This window comes from Spinacia oleracea, chromosome 4 (genome assembly GCF_020520425.1).
Source record: "Spinacia oleracea cultivar Varoflay chromosome 4, BTI_SOV_V1, whole genome shotgun sequence".
Classification (NCBI taxonomy): Eukaryota; Viridiplantae; Streptophyta; class Magnoliopsida; order Caryophyllales; family Amaranthaceae; genus Spinacia; species Spinacia oleracea.
In genome coordinates, this window is record NC_079490.1 from 140,389,387 (window position 1) to 140,410,704 (window position 21,318).

The 21,318-nt window shown below is 39.9% G+C and overlaps 1 non-coding gene across 1 annotated transcript; it reads left to right on the forward strand.

Moving 5' to 3' along the window:
* The first annotated feature begins 10,892 nt into the window (after positions 1 to 10,892).
* On the forward strand, positions 10,893 to 10,999 carry LOC130460218 (small nucleolar RNA R71). The gene has a single exon (XR_008920155.1). It is a non-coding gene; the product is annotated as a small nucleolar RNA R71 (small nucleolar RNA).
* The last annotated feature ends 10,319 nt before the right edge of the window (positions 11,000 to 21,318 follow it).

The window sequence follows — 21,318 nt, forward strand, 5'->3', positions numbered from 1 at the left end:
CCTGCATAAGAACTATTTGCAAGTTCCTTTGCCAGTCAAGGAAGTTTTTCCCGTTCAACTTCTCCTTTTCGAGAATTGATCGAATGTTGAATGAATTGTTGTTTGCCATATTTAAAACTACAATTGAAAAGAATAAACAAATAAATAACCATTCACAGTTTCTCTTAATAAACTTAAATTCTAGCATACATGCATAATTCAATGTTCATTAAGCATTTTATTCAAGTTATGTGTTCCGGCAGGTGTGAATAAAATGATTCCAAGATCCTAAAATCATTGAAGAACTAAGCACCGTTTGTCGACTTAATCCTAAAACATCTTAGGTAAGCAAAAGCCTTTTGCTAATAGTCTAGAAACTATTCTTGGTTGATAGGTACGTCTAAGAACTTATTAGGTAAACCTATCGATTTTGCCACGACATAAAAGGACTCCTTACTTATATCGTTGAGTTTCACCAAAACTAACATGTACTCACAATTATTTGTGTACCTTGCCCCTTTAGGACCAATAAGTAACACCTCGCTGAGCGAAAACTATTACTAGATTGATGTAAAGGATATCCAAGCAAGTGTATATTTTGGCATGGCACCTTTTAACTCAATTTTTAAGTTTGGAACTTAAGGCTATTACTATGTTGGTTAGATTTTAAGTGAACTAAAATCCTTAATCATGCAACATAATCAAGCTTTTGATCTCATGCATTCTAAGGCATATTTAAAAGCAATAAATAACTTAAAACATGCATAAGATAAATGTGATCTAGTATGGCCCGACTTCATCTTGAAGCTTTAACTTCAAAGTCCGTCTTGAAAATCTCCGTGGGAGGCACCATTTTCTTCAAATAGGATAAGCTATAATTAAAACTAATTACAACTATTTGATGGTACGCAGACCATATTTGAATTGAAAAACAACTTTGGTTCTTTAGACCAATTACATTCAAATTAATGGTACGCAGACCATATTTTCTATCCTATTTGGGCCATACTAGTCACTTCATAACCTGCAAAACAGTACATATACAGTATATACCATTCACCCATTCATTATCATGAATGGCCCACATAGCTGGTTAGTAAAACACATTATGCATCACATAAACATTTGCAGCAATTAATCAAGGGCACCAATAATCTACAAATTATTCAGTCCTTATTAATTCTAATCAAGTTGTTTTAACCTTAAGGATTTGTAGACCTAATCAAGAGTTTATGACTAAAAAGGGCTCCCACTTAAACCAATAAATTCATATGATTTACTAATTTTAAACATAAAAATGTATTTCTAGTCTAACCGGAAACATACAAATTTAATTAAAATTTAAAGCTCATATAAATTTATAATTGAATCCAAAAAGTTTAATTTAATTTCAGTCGTATTTAAATTAATTCATGATTTTAATTTTAGTAAAATAATTAGAATAAATAAAATTTATTATAATTACAATATTCAAAATTAAAATCCAAGAAAATAATTTAAATTATTAATTTAAAAATTAATTAAAATTACGTAAACTGGAAATTTCAAATTAAAATTTCAAAACGATCTAATCGCAACGCAACAATCTCAAGCAACGCACGCCCATGGGCCACACGCACACAACCATCGCTGCCCATGTGCGCGCAACCCATGCACTGCGTCGCATCGCTGCTGCTCACCATCGCAAGGCATCACGCGAGCTGGTGCTCCCTGCGCGCGCCAGCGCTCGACGCAACAAGCATGCTGCCGCAGCCCATCGCTGGGCGCAGCGCTCGTCGCACGTCGCAACAAGCAAGCTGCTCGCCATCGCTGGGCGCAGCGCTCGTCGCACGTCGCAACAAGCAAGCTGCTCACCATCGCTGGGCGCAGCGCTCGTCACACGTCGCAACAAGCATGCTGCACGCCATCGCTGGGCGCAGCGCTCGTCGCACGCACAATAGCGCTCACTGCGCGCGAGCGATCGATGCTTGGGCGTAGCACTCGTGGCACGCGAGCTTGCGCTCGCTGCGCGCGAGGCTCCGCACGCTTGCGCGAGGCAGTGCGCTCTGTGGCGCAGCTCGCTTGCTGCCCACACGCGACTGCTCGTGCCTTGCTCTCGCCCTCGCCCATTCGCCCATCAAACACAGCCCACGACACAAGGCAGGGCTGCTGCCTTGTGCTCGTGCACCATGGCCTTGCTCATTGCATTCGTACCGCATGGACGTCGAGCTCCCTTGCTCGTCGTCACATGCCCGCACTATACAACACCCCTTAAGGGTAACACGTAGCGTCCATTGCTTTGTGCGTGCAAGTTATATGAGCGAATCGCATAAAAAATTTAAAATTTATATTAAAAATTAATGACAAATTAATAAATAATATTAATTTCATAATTTTAGGGCGAAAAATCGAAAATTTATTATTTAACTGATTTCCGATTAACATGGATTCAAGTCTAGGTCATAAAAATTTAAAATTTATCATAAATTTACAATTTTTATGGTGGTTTTCAATCATAGGTATCTAATTAAATTATAACTAATTATGAAAATCAAATTAATTCTAAATTATTCCAATTTTCAACAAATTAATCATAATTACAAATTAGATTGCATAATTAACAAGGCTAGGCATTCAAACTTGTTAAACATATACAGTAGGTCAATCAAAAATTCAAGATTTATCAACAAGAAACGCAAATATTTAATTTAACATCTTAAATTTACGAAATTTTGCATTCGAAAAACTAAAACCTCCGAAAAGTCATAGTTAGGCTTCGAATTTGAGAATTCTGGGTTCGGCCGAAAAAAACTACTTTTGTCAAAATTTTAGAATGCCTTTTATATGCGGAATTGACACAAAAATCACTCGATTTGGATGAGTAACGAAGAAACTGCCGAAAAACTGCGTACGTATAATTAAATAAACGTAATTTGCAATTAATTAACAATTACGAAAATTAATCATCCCTTTTAATTCTTGCAAATTTGTAATATTTAACCATGTTCATGCAATTTAGATTATGAAAATAATAAGAGGCTCTGATACCACTGTGAGGTTATGATACATATGACAATTCAGAAATCATGCGGAAAAACCATAAAGCCAGGAAAGCATATTATTTACACATAATCATTTAGCATAGTTTTGATGCATACACTTTGTTGCGTGCCTTCCCTAGCTGCGCCCGAACCGAACAAGAACAAGTCTTTAGGACTCCAAGTGTCGTCCCTCCGTAGATAGTCCACAGCACGTCCGGATCCGCCTTAAGTTTGACCAACTAGGATCGCCCTTAAGGTACTTAGAATTTTCGGCTACTATAGGCAATTGTATGACTGAATTTTTGCTCTCAAAAATCACTTTGAATACTTGAATACTCTATACAAAATAATGACCCCAGGCCTTTATTTATAGAGGTATGGAAAGGGAATCGTAATCCTATTAGGATACGAATTAATTAAACTAGAATCCTAATAGAATTCTTATTTAATTAATTCATCCTTTTAGGTTTAGGAATTTAATCATTAGACGAATCCTGATAGCTTTAGGATTCGTATAGCACACCAACACACACGCACGCATAGCAGCCCACGAGGGGCGGCATGCGCGCGCGCGCAGCCCGCCAGCTCGCAGCCCATTGCTGCGAGGCCCACACGCTGCCGCAGCGTTGGCGCGCGTTGGGCCTGCCTTGCGGTGGGCCTGGCGCAGCCTTGGCTGGTGCGTTGTGGCGCGCTGGCTTGCTGGGCGATGGCCCGGCTTCGTGCTGGGCCTTCGTCTGGCAGGCCTCGTCCGATGCTAATTCGTACGATACGCTTCCGATTAATTTCCCGATTCCGGAATTCATTTCCGATACGAACAATATTTAATATTTCCGATTCCGGATTTAATTTCCGTTTCGAACAAATATTTAATATTTCCGTTTCCGGAATTATTTTCCGATTCCGGCAATATTTCCGATTCTGACAATATTTCCATGTCCGGCAATATTTCCGATTCCGGCAATATTTCCATTTCCGATAATATTTTCCGATACGTACCATGTTTCCGTTTCCGGCAACATCTACGACTTGGATAATATTTATATTTCCGATACGATCCATATTTCCGTTTCCGGCAATATCATCGTTTCCGGAGCATTCATTTCTTGCCTGTGACGATCTCAGCTCCCACTAAAACCAAGATCCGTCGATTCCGAATATCCATAGATGGAGTATTTATTTGTGTGACCCTACGGGTTCAGTCAAGAGTAAGCTGTGGATTAATATCATTAATTCCACTTGAACTGAAGCGGCCTCTAGCTAGGCATTCAGCTCACTTGATCTCACTGAATTATTAACTTGTTAATTAATACTGAACCGCATTTATTAGACTTAACATAGAATGCATACTTGGACCAAGGGCATTATTTCCTTCATAGCGACCTAGGATCTCTAGCTCCGTACTCCTAATGTTATGGGTCTCATCCCTACCAAAGATTGTAAATCCTAGGAACCTGTAAAAGACAATGGGTACCGGGTGTTGTATCTTGGAAGCATGCAAATGTTGCATACTCCCGGGATTATCATTGCCCGTAAGCTTTCCCCACATGGTGTAGTTGTTATGGGTCTCCTTAGGTTTCCTACTATATGTGGTAGATAATCCAAAAATCCTACCAAAATCAGATAAGCTCATGGTGTAGGTTCTATTCATCACACGAAATTGAACCGATGACACGGTTCGATAGCCATCCCTACGCACATTAAAACTACTCAAGAATTCTAGAGTCAACCGTCTAAATGTGAGACGGAGCATACTATACATGTTACTCATACCAACACCAACAAAAACACGTTTTACATCACGCTCAATTCCCATTTCATGCAAGGATTTTTGACATATAAAGCGAGTAGGGATTACCTCCCTCAATTTGAGGTGCATGAATCGTGCTCGTTGCTCCTCCGTAATAAAGATGACATCCGGAAAATCCGTGTCGGGCTCGAATTGCGGTGGTGGAGGTGGTGGTGTCGGTTCCCGAGCTCGGCTTGTGGAAGCCTCATGTTGATTTCTTGGTACCCTCGTGAATTTTCTTTGTGGTCTATTTTCCATTGATGAAAAATCTGAATTTTTGAGTTTTTTGAGCTTTTTGGGTGAATTTGGGGATTTTGTGGGGATGAGAGAACACTTAAATCGGTTAGGTGTAGGCTGTAGAGGATGATGAGAGGATGATTTTGATGAAAGAATTGTTGAATTTGGTGGAGATTTGAGGGAGATATGGTGGTTTAAAGTTTTTGGAAGTTGGGGTTTAATGGAGGAAGTGAGAGAAATTTAGGTTGAAGATGAAGAGGAAGTGAAGAAAGAAAGGGTGGAATCGTTGGTTTATTGCTGAAATCGCGTCGCGCCCGATCGGGCGACATTTCGCCCGATCGGGCGGAATGCGATCCTTTTCTTTTCATCCGTGCGCGCCCGATCGGGCGCACCTCGCCCGATCCGGATCGGGCGATTTGCGAATGCTCATTTTCTTGACTTTTTCCTGCCCAGAATCATCCTTGACTTTTCCTCGAAAATTTCATCAACCGCCCGATCGGGCAAAATAATTTCGCCCGATCGGGCCTTCCACTCGTCTTCTGCGCTCGATCGGGCAAACAAACGCCCGACTCGGGCGTTCCACTCGCCAAACCGCCCGATCGGGCGAAATAATTTCGCCCGATCGAGCATTCCACTCGCCGGGCAGCCCGATCGGGCATGCTTCGCCCGATCGGGCGGAAATAAACTGCAAGAAACTCATCCGTGCGCGCCCGATCGGGTGCACCTCGCCCGATACGGATCGGGCGGTTTGCAGCGTGTTTGGCCTTGTGCGTAATTTCACTTTCTCGAACTTGGAGCTTTAGGCCTGCACACTATTAAACACCCAAACAGCGTAATGCCCTCTTCTCGCCTCACTAACACCAAAAACAATACTTAAACACACTTAGGTATGGAAATACTAACTAAACACAAAAAAAAAAATCAAACTTATACTACTTAAAGCGATAAAATATGGGTTGCCTCCCGCGAAGCGCTGGTTTATTTCTAGGTCCCGCTCGACCTTGTTACCTTGAATATGCAGTTTATGAGGCGGAGGGATTGAGGTGATGGACCTCAACCACTCCTACAGTAGCCCCATCATGGTACAACTTCAGACGTTGCCCGTTGACCTTGAATCGTTCACCATTCTCATTCTCTAATTCAACAGACCCAAACTTGCTTACCATAGTCACAGTGAACGGCCCAGACCACCTAGACTTAAGTTTTCCAGGAAATAACTTAAGCCTAGAGTTAAAAAGTAGAACCTTGTCGCCCACCGCGAACTCTCTATGCAAAATGTGATTGTCGTGCCACTTCTTGGTCTTTTCCTTGTAAATCCGGGCACTATCATAGGCTTGTAGTCGGAATTCATCGAGCTCACCCAATTGAAGTAACCGCTTCTCACCGGCTAGATTTGCATCCATGTTGAGCTGTTTGATTGCCCAATAAGCCTTGTACTCCATTTCTACTGGTAAGTGACACGCCTTGCCATACACCAACCGATACGGGGAGGTACCAATAGGTGTCTTAAAGGCGGTTTTGTATGCCCATAGAGTATCATCTAGCTTATCGCTCCAATCCTTCCTAGACTTTGCCACCACTTTCTCAAGGATAGATTTGATCTCTCGGTTGGAGACCTCAACTTGACCACTCGTCTGAGGGTGGTAGGCTAGTCCAGTGCGGTGATAAACTCCATACTTGCGCAGTAGCGCATCCAGATGCTTCTCATGGAAGTGTGACCCTCCATCACTGATCAAAGCGCGCGGAACCCCAAATCTAGGAAAAATGATCTTCTTGAACAGGGAGATGACTGTCTTAGCATCGTTAGTAGGTTAGGCAACGGCTTCCACCCACTTTGACACATAATCTACAGCAACAAGGATATACAAGTTACCCTTGGACGATGGGAATGGTCCCATATAATAAATTCCCCACACATCGAAAATCTCAACCTCAAGGATCCCGTTCTGTGGCATCTCATACCTCCTCGAAATAGTGCCGGCCCTCTGGCACGCATCACAAGCCATAATAAAAGCCTGTGCATCCTTGAACATAGTAGGCCAGTAAAAACCACATTGTGACAGCTTAGCGTTTGTTTTAGACGGTCCATGGTGACCACCATAAGGTGAAGAATGACACCTACTGATAACACCTTGAACTTCCCATTCTGGAATACAACGCTTGTATAACCCTTCAGCAGTCTCACGAAACAAATAAGGGTCGTCCCAAAAGTAGAACCGGACATCATGTAGGAATTTCTTCTTCTGTTGATATGAAAGATCGGCCGGAAGAATTCTACCTACAATGTAGTTAGCAAAATCTGCGAACCATGGTGACTGACTGGCAAGTGCAAGTAAATGATCATCCGGAAATGAATCATCAATCGGTGTAGATCCCTTACCATCGTCATACCTCAATCTAGACAAGTGATCTGCAACCACATTCTCAGCCCCTTTCTTGTCGCGGATCTCTAGATCGAACTCCTGTAGCAGTAGTATCCATCGAATAAGCCTAGGCTTGGCTTCCTTCTTAGAGAGAAGATACTTATGGGCCGCATGGTCAGTATAGACTATCACCTTGGATCCAATCAGATAGGTGCGGAATTTATCCAAGGCATAGACTATAGCTAGAAGCTCCTTCTCAGTAGTTGCATAATTAACTTGAGCTTCATCCAAGGTCTTACTTGCATAATAGATTGCATGTAAAACCTTCTCCTTTCTCTGACCCAGCACTGCCCCAACTGCATAATCACTTGCATCACACATTATCTCAAACGGAATATCCCATCCGGGAGAACGGATGATGGGAGCCGAAATCAGTGCCTGTTTAATCCTGTCAAAGGCTTCAAGACAAGCATCAGTAAACACAAACGGGGCATCCTTGAGGAGGAGCTGGGTAAGTGGTTTAACAATTTTAGAGAAATCCTTGATAAAGCGGCGATAAAACCCCGCATGACCAAGAAAACTTCTAACACCATTCACATTAACTAGAGGGGGTAATTGTTCAATCACTTGGACCTTAGCTCGATCCACCTGAATGCCCTTATCAGATATCAAATGTCCCAAAACCACCCCTTCAGTACAAAAAAATGACACTTTTCCCAGTTCAAGACTAAATTGCACTCTTCACATCTTTTCAAAACTGTAGTCAGATTTAGCAAGCAAGAATCAAAAGAAGTATCATAGACGCTAAAGTCATCCATAAACACTTCCATGATAGACTCAATAAAATCAGAAAAGATACTCATCATGCAACGTTGGAAAGTAGCAGGTGCATTACACAGACCAAAAGGCATCCTACGATATGCAAAGGTACCATAGGGGCAGGTGAAGGTGGTCTTTTCCTGGTCGTCTGGATGTATGGGAATTTGAAAGAAACCAGAATAACCATCCAGATAACAGAAAAACTTGTGACAGGCTAGCCTTTCTAACATTTGATCAATAAAGGGAAGGGGAAAATGGTCCTTTTTAGTAGCAACATTAAGACGCCTATAATCAATGCACATGCGCCAACCTGTGACTACCCTAGTTGGTATCAACTCATTTTTTTCATTTCTCACCACAGTTGTCCCCCTTTTCTTAGGCACTACCTGAACGGAACTCACCCACTTAGAATCAGACACAGCATACACTATACCCGCATCAAGCAATTTCATAACTTCAGCTTTTACAACATCTTGCATGACAGGGTTCAAATGACGCTGGGGTTGAATGCATGGTTTATGATTTTCATCTAGATGTATCCTATGCATACAAAAGTCAGGGCTAATACCCTTTAAATCATCAATACTGTACCCAATGGCCTTTTTGTGCCTTTTCAACACAATAAGAAGTTGGGATAACTGGTCTGCATCAAGTGCAGTACTGATGATCACAGGGCAAAGTTGTTCATTATCTAAAAACGCATACTTAAGGTTAGCAGGAAGAGGCTTAAGTTCGGGTTTCTTTACCTCTTTAACAGAACAAATCGGCCGAACTAACCTCTTCAATTTGGTGCTCTCCGGCTCAGATTCTCCACCATTAAGAGCCAACTCCAGAGCATCCACTTCAGCACTCCAAGAACTGCTATCACCTGCAGAAGACTCACAACAAAGCACTGCATCCAAAGGGTCTCTTTCGAGAACTTGGGAGACGTTATCACGAGTAATAAAATCGACTACATCTATGCGATAGCATTGTTCCTCCTCTAGCATGGGACTTTTTAAGGCACTATTCAGATTAAAAGTCACCTTATCATCCCCAACAGACAATGTCAATTTCCCACTTTTAACATCAATTACCGCCCCCGCCGTGTGAAGGAAGGGTCTACCTAAGATTATGGGAATTTGAGAATCCTCCTGCATGTCTAATACTACAAAGTCCACAGGTATATAGAATTTACCTACTCTAACAGGGACGTCCTCTAAAACACCTAAGGGGTATTTGACAGAACGGTCGGCCATTTGTAGAGTGATATTGGTAACCTTAAGCTCACCCATATTCAGTTTAGTACAGACAGACAAAGGCATGACAGACACACTAGCACCTAGATCACATAAAGCTTTATCAATAAATACGGTGCCAATGTTACATGGGATGGAAAAACTCCCGGGGTCCTTAAGTTTAGGTGGAGACTTGTTTTGCAAATAAGCACTACATTCCTCAGTGAAAGCTACAGTCTCTACCTCACAAAAAGCACGTTTTCTGGTCAAAATATCTTTCATGAATTTAGCATAAGCAGGAACTTGTAAAATTAATTCAGTAAAAGGAACCGTTACCTGCAAATTTTTGACCACTTCCAAGAATCTGCCAAACTGCTTGTCTAGCTTATTATTGAGTTGTCGGTTTGGGAAGGGGAGTGCAGTAGGTGGTACTCGTATATCCGCCCCCTTCTTAACCGCAGTTGTAGCCTCATTCTCATTGACTACCTTTTCAGCTTCCTTTTCACCCATAACTATCTTCGGGATTTCCTCACTGACCAGATCACTAGCAGACACCCCGGAATCAACCTCAACCGGCATAGAATGACCATCATAATCCCTACCACTCCTCAATGTAATTGCATTAGCAGTCTCCCTATTTTCGGGCTGTGAAGGAAGTTGGCCTGGTGGCCTCCCTGCAATAGTAGTAGCCATCTGTGCCAACTGTGTATCAATGATCTTGTTATGAGCAGTAAGAGCATCGATTTTTGCATCCTTTTCACTTAGAGATTTTTGCATTTGTAGCATCATGTTTCTCATCTCTACTAGCATAGGGTCAGGCTGTGTGGCTTGAGGTTGTGGTTGTGGGGGTGATGTGTGTTGTCTAGAGAACCCAGGTGGCCCACTAGACTGTTGGTTGTAGTTGTTTCGGGGTTGGTAAGATTGTTGGTGTGGGGGTTGATATGGTTGTGGTGGTGGATGTTGAACTTGGTGAGGGTTTTGGATATTGTTGCTCCTGTAAGAAAGCAGAGGGTTATTTTTGTAACCCTCATTGTAAGAGTTGGAGAATGGGTTGTTTTGTTTGTAGGATTGAAATGCATTACATTGTTCAATAGAGCTTCTACATTCCTGTGCATAATGACCAGACATTCCACAACTTTCACAAATAGTAGTAGGTTGGGCACTCATAGCAGCTACACTAACAGGTTGGGCAGATTGAGCATTGGCCGCTTGCATATTATCGAACTTATAATGTAAAGCAGTCAATTGGGCAGTTAATTGTTCAATAGAATTTAAATCATGCTTACCACCCCTGTTAGATAGACCTCTAGGATTTCCATACTGGGCATTGTGAATGGCTATCTCCTCAATCACCTCCATAGCTCTAGGCACCTCAAGTTGCATGAACCTCCCACTGGCAGCTGAATCCAACAAACATCTAGACTCATTTCCCAGACCATTATAAAACTGCTGAATCAAGAACCAATCTTCCAAACCATGGTGCGGGCATTCTCTTTGCAAATCCTTGAATCTCTCCCAAACCTCGAACAAACTCTCATCCGCTTGTTGTGAGATACCTAATATATGACCCCTCAGAAGAGCCGTTTTCTCAGGTGGAAAATATTTAACATAAAAAGCAAGAGCCAAGGATTCCTAATTATTGATTTTCAAAGCCGCCCGATTCAACCCATTAATCCACAGTTTAGCTTTCCCACTCAAAGAGAACGGGAAAAGTATCTCCATAGTCTGCTTCGGAGTCAATCCCCTTTGCTTGATGGTGGAGCAATATTGGATAAAGGACTGAATGTGAAGATTCGGATCTTCACCTGGTTCCCCACCGTACTGGCGTCTCTCGATCATGTTAATCAATGCAGGCTCAATCTTGAAGGTCTCAGCTGCAATAGAAGGCATGATCGCCTTTGGTAGCACGGACAGACTTGGCTTAGAATAGACCGTAAGCCGTGGGGTAGGTGGCGGTATCAAATTTTTGTCACCCATCTCTATCTCTGAAACTGAATCTGTATCTGAAGGAAAAAGATCGCCAATATTATGATCAGAATCAGAGTAATTCCCACACTGTGCAATGAAAGTTCTTCGTCTACGAAAGGTTCTTTCGGGCTCAGGATCGAATGGAGTAAGATTACTAGTACCTACGGTCCTGGGCATAGACAAAGACTACAAAACAATGTGAGATCCGGTCTCAAGGAACGTGAGTTCCTTGAGTAGTAACAAACAATAATCTAGGATAAGCAATCAACAACAGAAAATAAAACCGTCTCCCCGGCAACGGCGCCAAAATTTGACAGGTTAAATCGCACTCCTATCAAAGATAAACCTAACGTTCACCAACTAAAAATATAGCAAGGGAAGCAGGGATCGTATCCACAGGAAAACAGTGTTCTTTCTACTATTAAAAGACTAATCTAGACTATTGGTAATAAGAATTGGATTGGTTTGTATATTAAACTAAAGCAAATAATCAAATCGGAAGATAACAATATTAAAGGAATCTAGGGCAGCGGTTCACCATAAATGCAGACCGGGATTGGACAATGGACAATAACAATCAATTAACAATCATAACTAGGAAAACATGCATCTCTCGAATCTTATGAATTCCTTAGGATAGAACAACTAGCGGGCTCTCGCTACGTACTAGAAATAATTCCTATCTAATAGCCACAAACCAAAAACATCAGATTTATACCTCTCGGCGCATAATCTAAGGTTAATCAAACTCAAATCAAAATAGTCCGGCCGAACAGAATTGACGAGCAATAATAATAAGCTATAGAAATTATAATCAATTAATCAAGTCCACATATAATCCCAATCATGCATTCATGGATCCCCTAAACCCTAGAAATTAAACTACTCACTCATGATAATAAATAACAAAGCAATTAACATAATAGAAAACATGATCAAGCAATAAGATAAATTAAAGCAAGAAGCAATACCTAATTGAAGAACAATGAATAATGAAAGCTTGAATTTTTGATTGAAAATAAAACTAAGTATTGGAACAAATTTGAGAGAATAATAAGCTAAGAAAATAAACTCAAGGTTCAAAACTAAAAATAAAAGGTGTTCTCTAAAAACAATTAAGGCTTGCTTATATAGTTTGCCCAAAATAAAGCCCAAAAAAACGGAAAGAAAACTCGCACATAAGTGCTGGGGGTTGGCGTCGCCCATTCGGGCGTCGCTTCGCCCGATCGGGCAATCCACTCGATAGTCGGCCCGATCGGGCCAAAATCCGCCCGATCGGGCGGTTTGTGAACTCTCCATACAGCCTCCAGATTGACCGCCCGATCCGGATCGGGCGAGATGCGCCCGATCGGGCGCACGTTGATGATTCCATATTGCTTATAAATCCGCCCGATGGTTGCATTTCGCCCACAGCTTCCAGGGCGATTTGCAATCTTCAATGTAGCTCGCCCATATCACTGAGTCTAATTCCCGGGGCTCAACCATAAGCATCCAAGGCTCCCGAAAGTCGACGATGGAGGTCCCGAACTTCTCGGACTCATATAGTGGCCTAGATCAACAATGAAACGGGTCTAAAACGACCAATTTCTCATAATCAAACCTGAAACTCAAGGCACACTCAATAACACACATTAGTACTAGAAACGGCTCCTAAGAGCACGTTTGACACATAAAAGCACTAAGGGACGGGGGTAAAAATACTATATAAAACATGCATATCAGTAGATCCATTTCTGATAATATTTTGCTGGCTTGTGAGTTGGTGAAGTGCTATTCTAGAAAACATGTTTCTCCTAGGTGTATGATTAAGGTGGATCTGAAAAAAGCCTATGATTCCTTAGAGTGGCCTTTCTTGAAAACCATGCTGTCAGAACTAGGATTCCCTATGAAGTTTGTGAATTGGGTGATGCAATGTCTCTATTCTGTTTCTTATTCCATTCTGATAAATGGTTGTCCCACTAAACCAATTCCTGCAAAGAAAGGGTTGAGGCAAGGTGATCCCATGTCACCTTATTTGTTTGCTTTGGGTATGGAATATCTGTCAAGGTGTCTTGCTGCTCTTGCTGAAGATACTAACTTCTCTTATCACCCTAGATGCAAAAAGTTGGATCTCACCCATATGATGTTTGCTAATGATTTGTTGATGTTCTCCAGAGCTGATGAGGGTGCTGTCAAAGCTCTTTTTGATGCTTTTACCAAGTTTTCCTTGGCTTCTGGTTTGGAAGCTAATTTACACAAAAGTGAAGTTTACTTGGCAGGTGTTTCTGATCATGTTGCTTCCAATATTGTTAGCTCCATTGGGGTTCCTAAGGGATCTTTCCCATTCAGATACTTGGGTGTCCCTCTTACAACTAGGAAGCTCTCCTTCACAGACTGCAAGCCTCTCATTGATAGAACTGTTGCTAGAATCAAGAGCTGGACTTCTAAGTTTCTTTCCTATGCAGGTAGGCTGCAACTGGTGAAATATGTACTCTTTGGTATCCAGCTCTACTGGTGTCAGATCTTTGTTATGCCTAAAAAGGTGATGAAGGAGATTCAGAGAATTTGTAGATGTTTCTTGTGGACTGGTGTTGATGCAGATTCTAGGAAAGCTTCTATCTCTTGGGAGCAATTGTGTTTCCCTAAGAGTTGTGGAGGGTGGAATCTTAAAGACCTAACTGTGTGGAATAAAGCAGCAGTTTTGAAGCACTGTTGGGCTTTAGCTTTGAAGCAGGATAGGCTTTAGGTGAGGTGGATTCATGCTTATTACATTCAGCATAGAGACTTCTGGACTATGCCAATTCCTAATGGTTTAACTTGGTCATTAAGGAAAATTTGGCATAATAGAGAAGTATTTCTGCAGGCAAATGGAGTGGATCAGTTTGTGCAAGCTGATAAATTCAGAATTCAGAAAATGTATAAGTTTCTTCATCCAGTTGGAGCTCAGGTGGGATGGAAGAGATTAATTTGTAATAGCCATGATAGTCCAAAGAGTACCTTCATTGTGTGGCTAGCAGTGCAGAACAGACTTGCTACAAAAGACAGATTGATAAGATGGCAGCTGAGTATTGATGGTATTTGTGGTCTGTGTCAGGTGGAAAATGAAAGCTTGGAGCACCTTTTCTTCTCTTGCTCCTATTCTCAGGAGATTTGGAAGCAGGTTCTGCTTTCTTTAGGTGTGAATAGAACTGTGTTGCCTTGGCATGAGGAGGTTCAGATTGCAGTGAAGAAAAGCAGAAGCACACAGAAGCAAGCTTGCAAGTATAGTATAGCTTTCATTGAGTCTGTTTACTGTATTTGGTTGCAAAGAAATGCTAAGGTCTTTAGGGATCATGTTGATCCAGTTAAAACTGTTGTTAGCAACATTATGTTTAATGTTGAGTGTAGATGTCAGTAGTAGCCTCTGTGTACTTTAGCTAGCTTGTGTTGGTTAGCTAGGTGTTTGGTTGTGTCTGTTGGACAGTTGGTGTTTTCAGAGTTTGTTAACACTCTGATTACTTGGTAAATAAATCTCATTATTATTTGCCAAAAAAAACATGGGGATGAAACATGGAATCGATGTGATTTTAATGATAATCATATCACTTAGTTGAGTGTGATAGACAACTTGTAGCTGTATTTGTAGGGTACATGGGAATATGGGTTAAAGTGTTCAAGTTCGATCTTTGTAAAAAAACTTGGGTCCAACTTAAAACCCTTGGTAACTACAGCTTGTTCATTAGCCAAAAGTCATCTTTTTCGGCAATGATTACAGAGGTTGGGATGAGAAATAAGATCTATATCTCCAGGCTTAAAGGGAATCATATACTTTTCTACTCCCTAGAGACTGGTATGTTTCATGTTGTAGGAAGTGAAGATCCCATAGGGTTTTTTTACAATACGAGTGAGCAACTGCATTATTTTTGGCTTTAGGTTTTGTCTTGCTTAACCTTTTCCGATTATAGCATTACCATATATTTCACGAATTGATCCATTGGAATTTCACATACCGTTTCTTATTACTATATCATGCTGTGCATCATGACAAATTATTATACTCCTACAAGTTCAGTTCAACACATATATAGATACCTTATATAATATTTCATCAAATTATTATAGATGTAAACTTCAACAAATTAGTGACTTATTCATACATAACATTACTTATTTATATACATAGCTTATTTAATTCCAGTTGGCTATTTCCCGAGTCTTTCAGCTGGATTTATACTATTTCCTTGTTCTTTAGAAATGGGGGGTAAATGAACTCAGATACCTTCTGCTCTATTGCTCTAATAACGAATGAAACCTCTGTTAGAAATCAAAAGCAGCTTATTTTGTCTAAGAACATCACTTACCAAATTGTGTTAGATCCTCAAACATTGTCTTAACAGCAGAGTCCATATATGAGTAGGTTCAACAGTTGTTGGGCAAACTTCCTCCAGATTGATCCGACCATCATCATGTCATCGTAGATTCTGCATCAAACCCACCGCTATTTGAGCGGGTAAGAGGCATATCACTGTACGAATATCCATATGCCAGCTTTGGTGAGCATGAATAACAAAACTCATACCTTAATTACTTGTTTATCTAATTTTGTTTTACTTTTTAGCAAGCCTTTAATAGCGTATATAGGATTTGAACCTACATCATTGTGCAATTGCACAAAGCTCTACTAATTGAGCTAATAGGCTTTACAATTAGAAAAGCATCACAATATTGTTTTCAAAGTACTTGGACCATGACGCCATTAAATGGAACATATGTAATATGATGTAAAGCGACAAAGATATAAACAAAAGTCATGCGATAAATTCAAACTTGCACTTCTTCGAAGTAAATCTAACAAATACGTACATTAGAGTAAATCAAACGTTGTAGAAGCTCGACTAGCAAACTGTAACTTCTAATACATCATTATCCAGTGATTACAGTTAAAATGAGAAGTCTCATTAACGCATATAGTAGAAAGTTCAAAGAAATAATGCAAAACTCACAGACTGCCGCTTTGCCTTCTCAGCATTCAACGGTATAGTTCTGCAAAATCCATATTTCTATACAGGCACCGAAACAAACTGAGCAACAGTACATGTTGTGTTTGTGTTAGGTTATGATACATATGACAATACATAAATCATGCGGAAAAACCATAAAGCCGGGAAAGCATATTATTTACACATAATCATTTAGCATAGTATAGATGCATACACTTTGTAGCGTGCCTTCCCTAGCTGCGCCCGAACCGAACAAGAACAAGTCTTTAGGACTCCAAGTGTTGTCCCTCCGTAGATAGTCCACAGTACGTCCGAATCCGCCTCAAGATTGACCAACTAGAATCTCCCTTAAGGTGCTTAGGAATTTTCGGCTATTATTGTGCAAGAGTGTGGCTGAATTTTCTTTCAAAAACTAACCCTTTGAATACTTCAATCGCATCTATAAATTATGACCCTAGGCCCTTATTTATAGAGGTTTGGAAAGGGAATTGGAATCCTAGTACGATACGATTTAATTAAACTTAGAATCCTACAAGGACGTACTCTAATTAATTAAATAATCCTAATAGGAATAGGAATTTAATCACACACCAAATCCTAATAGATTTAGGAATTGTGCATGGACACAAACACACACGCACGGAGCCACGAGGGCGCCCGCACGCGTGCGCTCGGCCCATGCAGCCCACGCTGGGCAGCCTTGCCTTGGCGCGCTGGGCCTGCCTTGCGGTGGGCCTAGCGCTGCCTTGGGCTGGGCGTTGGCGCGCGTCTTTGCTTGCTGGGCGATGGCCTGGCTTCGTGTTGGGCCTTCGTCCGGCAGACCTCGTCCGATGCTTATTCGTACGATACGCTTCCGATTAATTTTCCGGTTCCGGAATTCATTTCCGATACGAACAATATTTAATATTTCTGATTCCGGAATTAATTTCCGTTTCGAACAAATATTTAATATTTCCGTTTCCGGAACTATTTTCCAATTCCGATAATATTTCCGATTCTGACAATATTTCCGTTTCCGGCAATATTTCCGATTCCGGCAATATTTCCATTTCCGATAATATTTTCCGATACGTACCATGTTTCCGTTTCCGGCAACATCTACGACTTGGATAATATTTATATTTCCGATACGATCCGTATTTCCGTTTCCGGCAATATCATCGTTTCCTGATTATTCATTTCTTGCTTGTGACGATCTCAGCTCCCACTGAAACCAAGATCCATCGATTCCGAATATACATAGATAGAGTATTTAATGCCATTAAATACTTGATCCGTTTACGTACTATTTGTGTGACCCTACGGGTTCAGTCAAGAGTAAGCTGTGGATTAATATCATTAATTCCACTTGAACTGAAGCGGCCTCTAGCTAGGCATCCAGCTCACTTGATCTCACTGAATTATTAACTTGTTAATTAATACTGAACCGCATTTATTAGACTTAACATTGAATGCATACTTGGACCAAGGGCATTATTTCCTTCAGTCTCCCACTTGTCCTTAGGGACAAGTGTGCATTTCCTAATTCCTTTGTCGCTCGATGCTTGCTCTTGAACATAAGGTAAGAGTTGTCATCCTTATTATGTCCAGAGGTGCTTCTCGGTTTCAGAGTTCAACTAATCAAATAAACAGATAATCATAGTCTATGATTCATCTGAGCACGGCCATGCATTTCACAGTTTCTAGCTCTCCGAGTGGCCTTGTACAACTTTTAAGCATCTCATCCCGATTTATGGGAGGACAATCCCAATCTTGCGATCTTGAGATTAGACTTCGTTTGATAGGTGATTACCTGAGCGTTGCCTTTATAGCCTCCTTTTACGGTGCGACGGTTGGTCAACGTCAAAGCAACCAGTTCTCAAACAAGTAATCTCAAATCACTCAGGTATTGAGGATTTAGTGTCTAATAATTTTAATGAAATTTACTTATGACAGATTTTCATCTCTTACAGTAAAGTTTCATAGGTCTGTCCGATACTAGTCTTCTCAAAGTAAGTATCTATGCAAATGATTATGACATTTCCATGTCCACATAGTTCAAGAAACAGAACTACTAGTCATCTTGCATTCTAGTCGTCTAACGTTTTCTATGCGTCCAATTTTATAGAAAACTCCGACCAGGGACCATTTTCAACTTTTGACATTCAAGTTCACATGATAGACATTTCTTAGTCACAGGACTGGTCCTGACAGTCTATCTTGAATATATTGTCAAATTGAAGGGACTCATCATTTAATACTAAACCAAGATTAAATGGAATATGAAAATACATTTCATATATGATAAATGTTCAACCCCAATGTTTTAAAACCATGGGCCTCAAACCCATCTTTAAAACAGTTCATGGAATTCAAAGCTATGTTTGATTTCCAGTGCTACAATGTGAGTGTTGCTTCTCACTTGTTGCATAGGTTTAGTTATCATGCTTTGCCAATCTTAATATCCTTTTAATCGAATGTCTTTTCGAGATAGGATGATAAGATCTTTTGAGTGTGTTTAGTTTGTGATCTATTCTTTCTAGCTACAAGAGTGGTTCTACACATTTTGCAATGAAGAACCATCAAGTCAGCAGACATGTGATCTACCCAAGTTCAGTGAAGAACTCTTTAACTTAAACAACCCTGTTTCATTGCTTCTTAGGCAATAATTACTTTTACTTCAACTTTATAGGTTGCTAGTGATGCTTTGTTTGGAATTACTTATCCAAGCAGTTCACAGATATGTGGAATACTTTCCAGCTGTATCTTAGAACATAGAAATTAATATTTTAATATCCCACGCAACAACTCATGGTCTCCAATCCATATTGCCATTTCAAAACACGATGCTTTATAGCTCGTCCTTATCAATGGTTAACTCCAAAGGGTCTTGCTTGATCCTTTGCCAGTGTTTATGCGTGTAGCATCAATATTTAGCATATCTTTATTTCCTTGAATCAAGAACTATTCCTATGTACCTTTTCAAGTACCATAAGTATTCTTGATCTCAATCTAGTTGATCTTCACTTAGATCAATAGAGATTGGTATATGTTCGTCATGCCTAAAGTCATACGATACGTTTTTGGCGATCCTCATATTATATCATACATGATAAATTCTTTTGCAGAATAATTCCCAATTGAATTCTATTCATGTAACTTTAGCTCATCTAGTTTCAGTAGATACTAAATCCAGCTAAATTCTTTGACATATAATACAGGTTAAGAATCTTACTTAGATCCTTTGATGTTTAACTTAGTAAATGCTTATACATAGTTCAAACATTCTTTACTTAGATTTATTCACATGGGTTGAATATCTCCAATGGAGTCTTTCGTGTTTGATTTAGTAAATGCCATTACTTAATCCAAACATTAATATAAGATCTTTGTAAATAGATCTTAATACCCAGTATGTACTAAGTTTCGCCTTGGTCCATCATTGATGAATAATTTCAAATCTAAGTCATTAGCATTTGAATGTTATTTCACAATAGAGAGATATGTGTATGATACACATAGGACCAATTAAGTTTTAGGTACTCCCACTAAACTTCTTATATATAAGAATTATGTACGTTTTATGAAACTAAAATACTTATTAGTTTCACTAAAATACATTTCCAATTCCCAATTGCTTGCTTAAATCTGTACTTAGATTTCATAAGCTAGCTTTTCTTTTCAAGTATTTATTTGGATCCACAAATCCTATGACATACCATGTTAATAGATTCTTCCAACATTTGACTGAGGAAGATGTTTTGTCATCCAATTGCCATATGTACCAATATGCAATCATTGCTTGAATTATAGACTTGAGCATTACGATTATGCATGAGGTTTCAACACAATCCATGTCATGAATTTGCTTGTAACCTTTAGCAACTAATCTAGCTTTGTGTGTGAACACAATTCCATGTTTGATGGTTTTTATCCTTAAAACAAACTTGCAACAAATAGGTGTGAAACTATTCTTGCAAATCAACAAAATTTCAATTTTGTCATCAAAACATTGAGTATGTTTTATGGCCTCTAACCATTTAAAATATTTGAGTCTATATATGACCTCTAACCATTTTAGGGAATCTGGGTTTCGTCATAGCTTTCTTACAGGTCACAAACTCATTAATCTATATGATAATAGTTTGACTGCAAGTTGTAGGTTTCTTCACTATCTAATAGAAGAATCGCATAGCTTCAGTGACCTGAACTCCATGTTTCTTCACTATCTAATAGAAGAATCTCATAGTTTCAGTGACTTGAACTTTATGCCTACTTGGGTATAGAACATCGATCAAACAATAGAATATCAACAGCCACTTGAACGTCCTTTGAATATTCTGTTCTCCTTGAAGCACTTGTAAAGTCTTCTAAGAGATGTCTATTCTTTAAAGCCACTTCTAAAGTCCTTAAAGAATACTTGTTCGGATTTTCTAAAGAACTTCGAAAAGCCTCTGGAATGTCCGTTTATGTTTGTTGTTCGCCTCGAAAACTTTCGAGGTCTATTTTCTCCCACTTGTCATTTTGGAAACGAATCTCCAAAAGGATATTATTTCGAGCAAACAAACATTATGTTCTCAAAATTCGTGGTAGAAACAATACCCTTGTGTCTCATTTGAATAAATCATAATGAAACATATATCTATACTTGGGCCTTAGTTTGTCGAATGACAAACACTAAGCTCCCACAGAGTTTTGCAACTCTCTAGATATATTTTATGAAAAGTTATTCTGAAATTACTTTTCAATAGCTTTGACGAATTTGGTTTAGTTTGGTGGTAGTTGAGCATTTGGTTTTAGAAATTATAGGAAAAGTCTTTATGATTCATCATTAATCGAATCAAGTACTAATTGACTTCGATTATTCCAACTAAGATATGCCATATCTTATGGACCTAGATTGTGAAATTACAACACACAATCATTGATGATCATATTTGGTCTCAAGTAATCATCAACATGATCTAACCTAGATCTTTATGATTTCTTGCC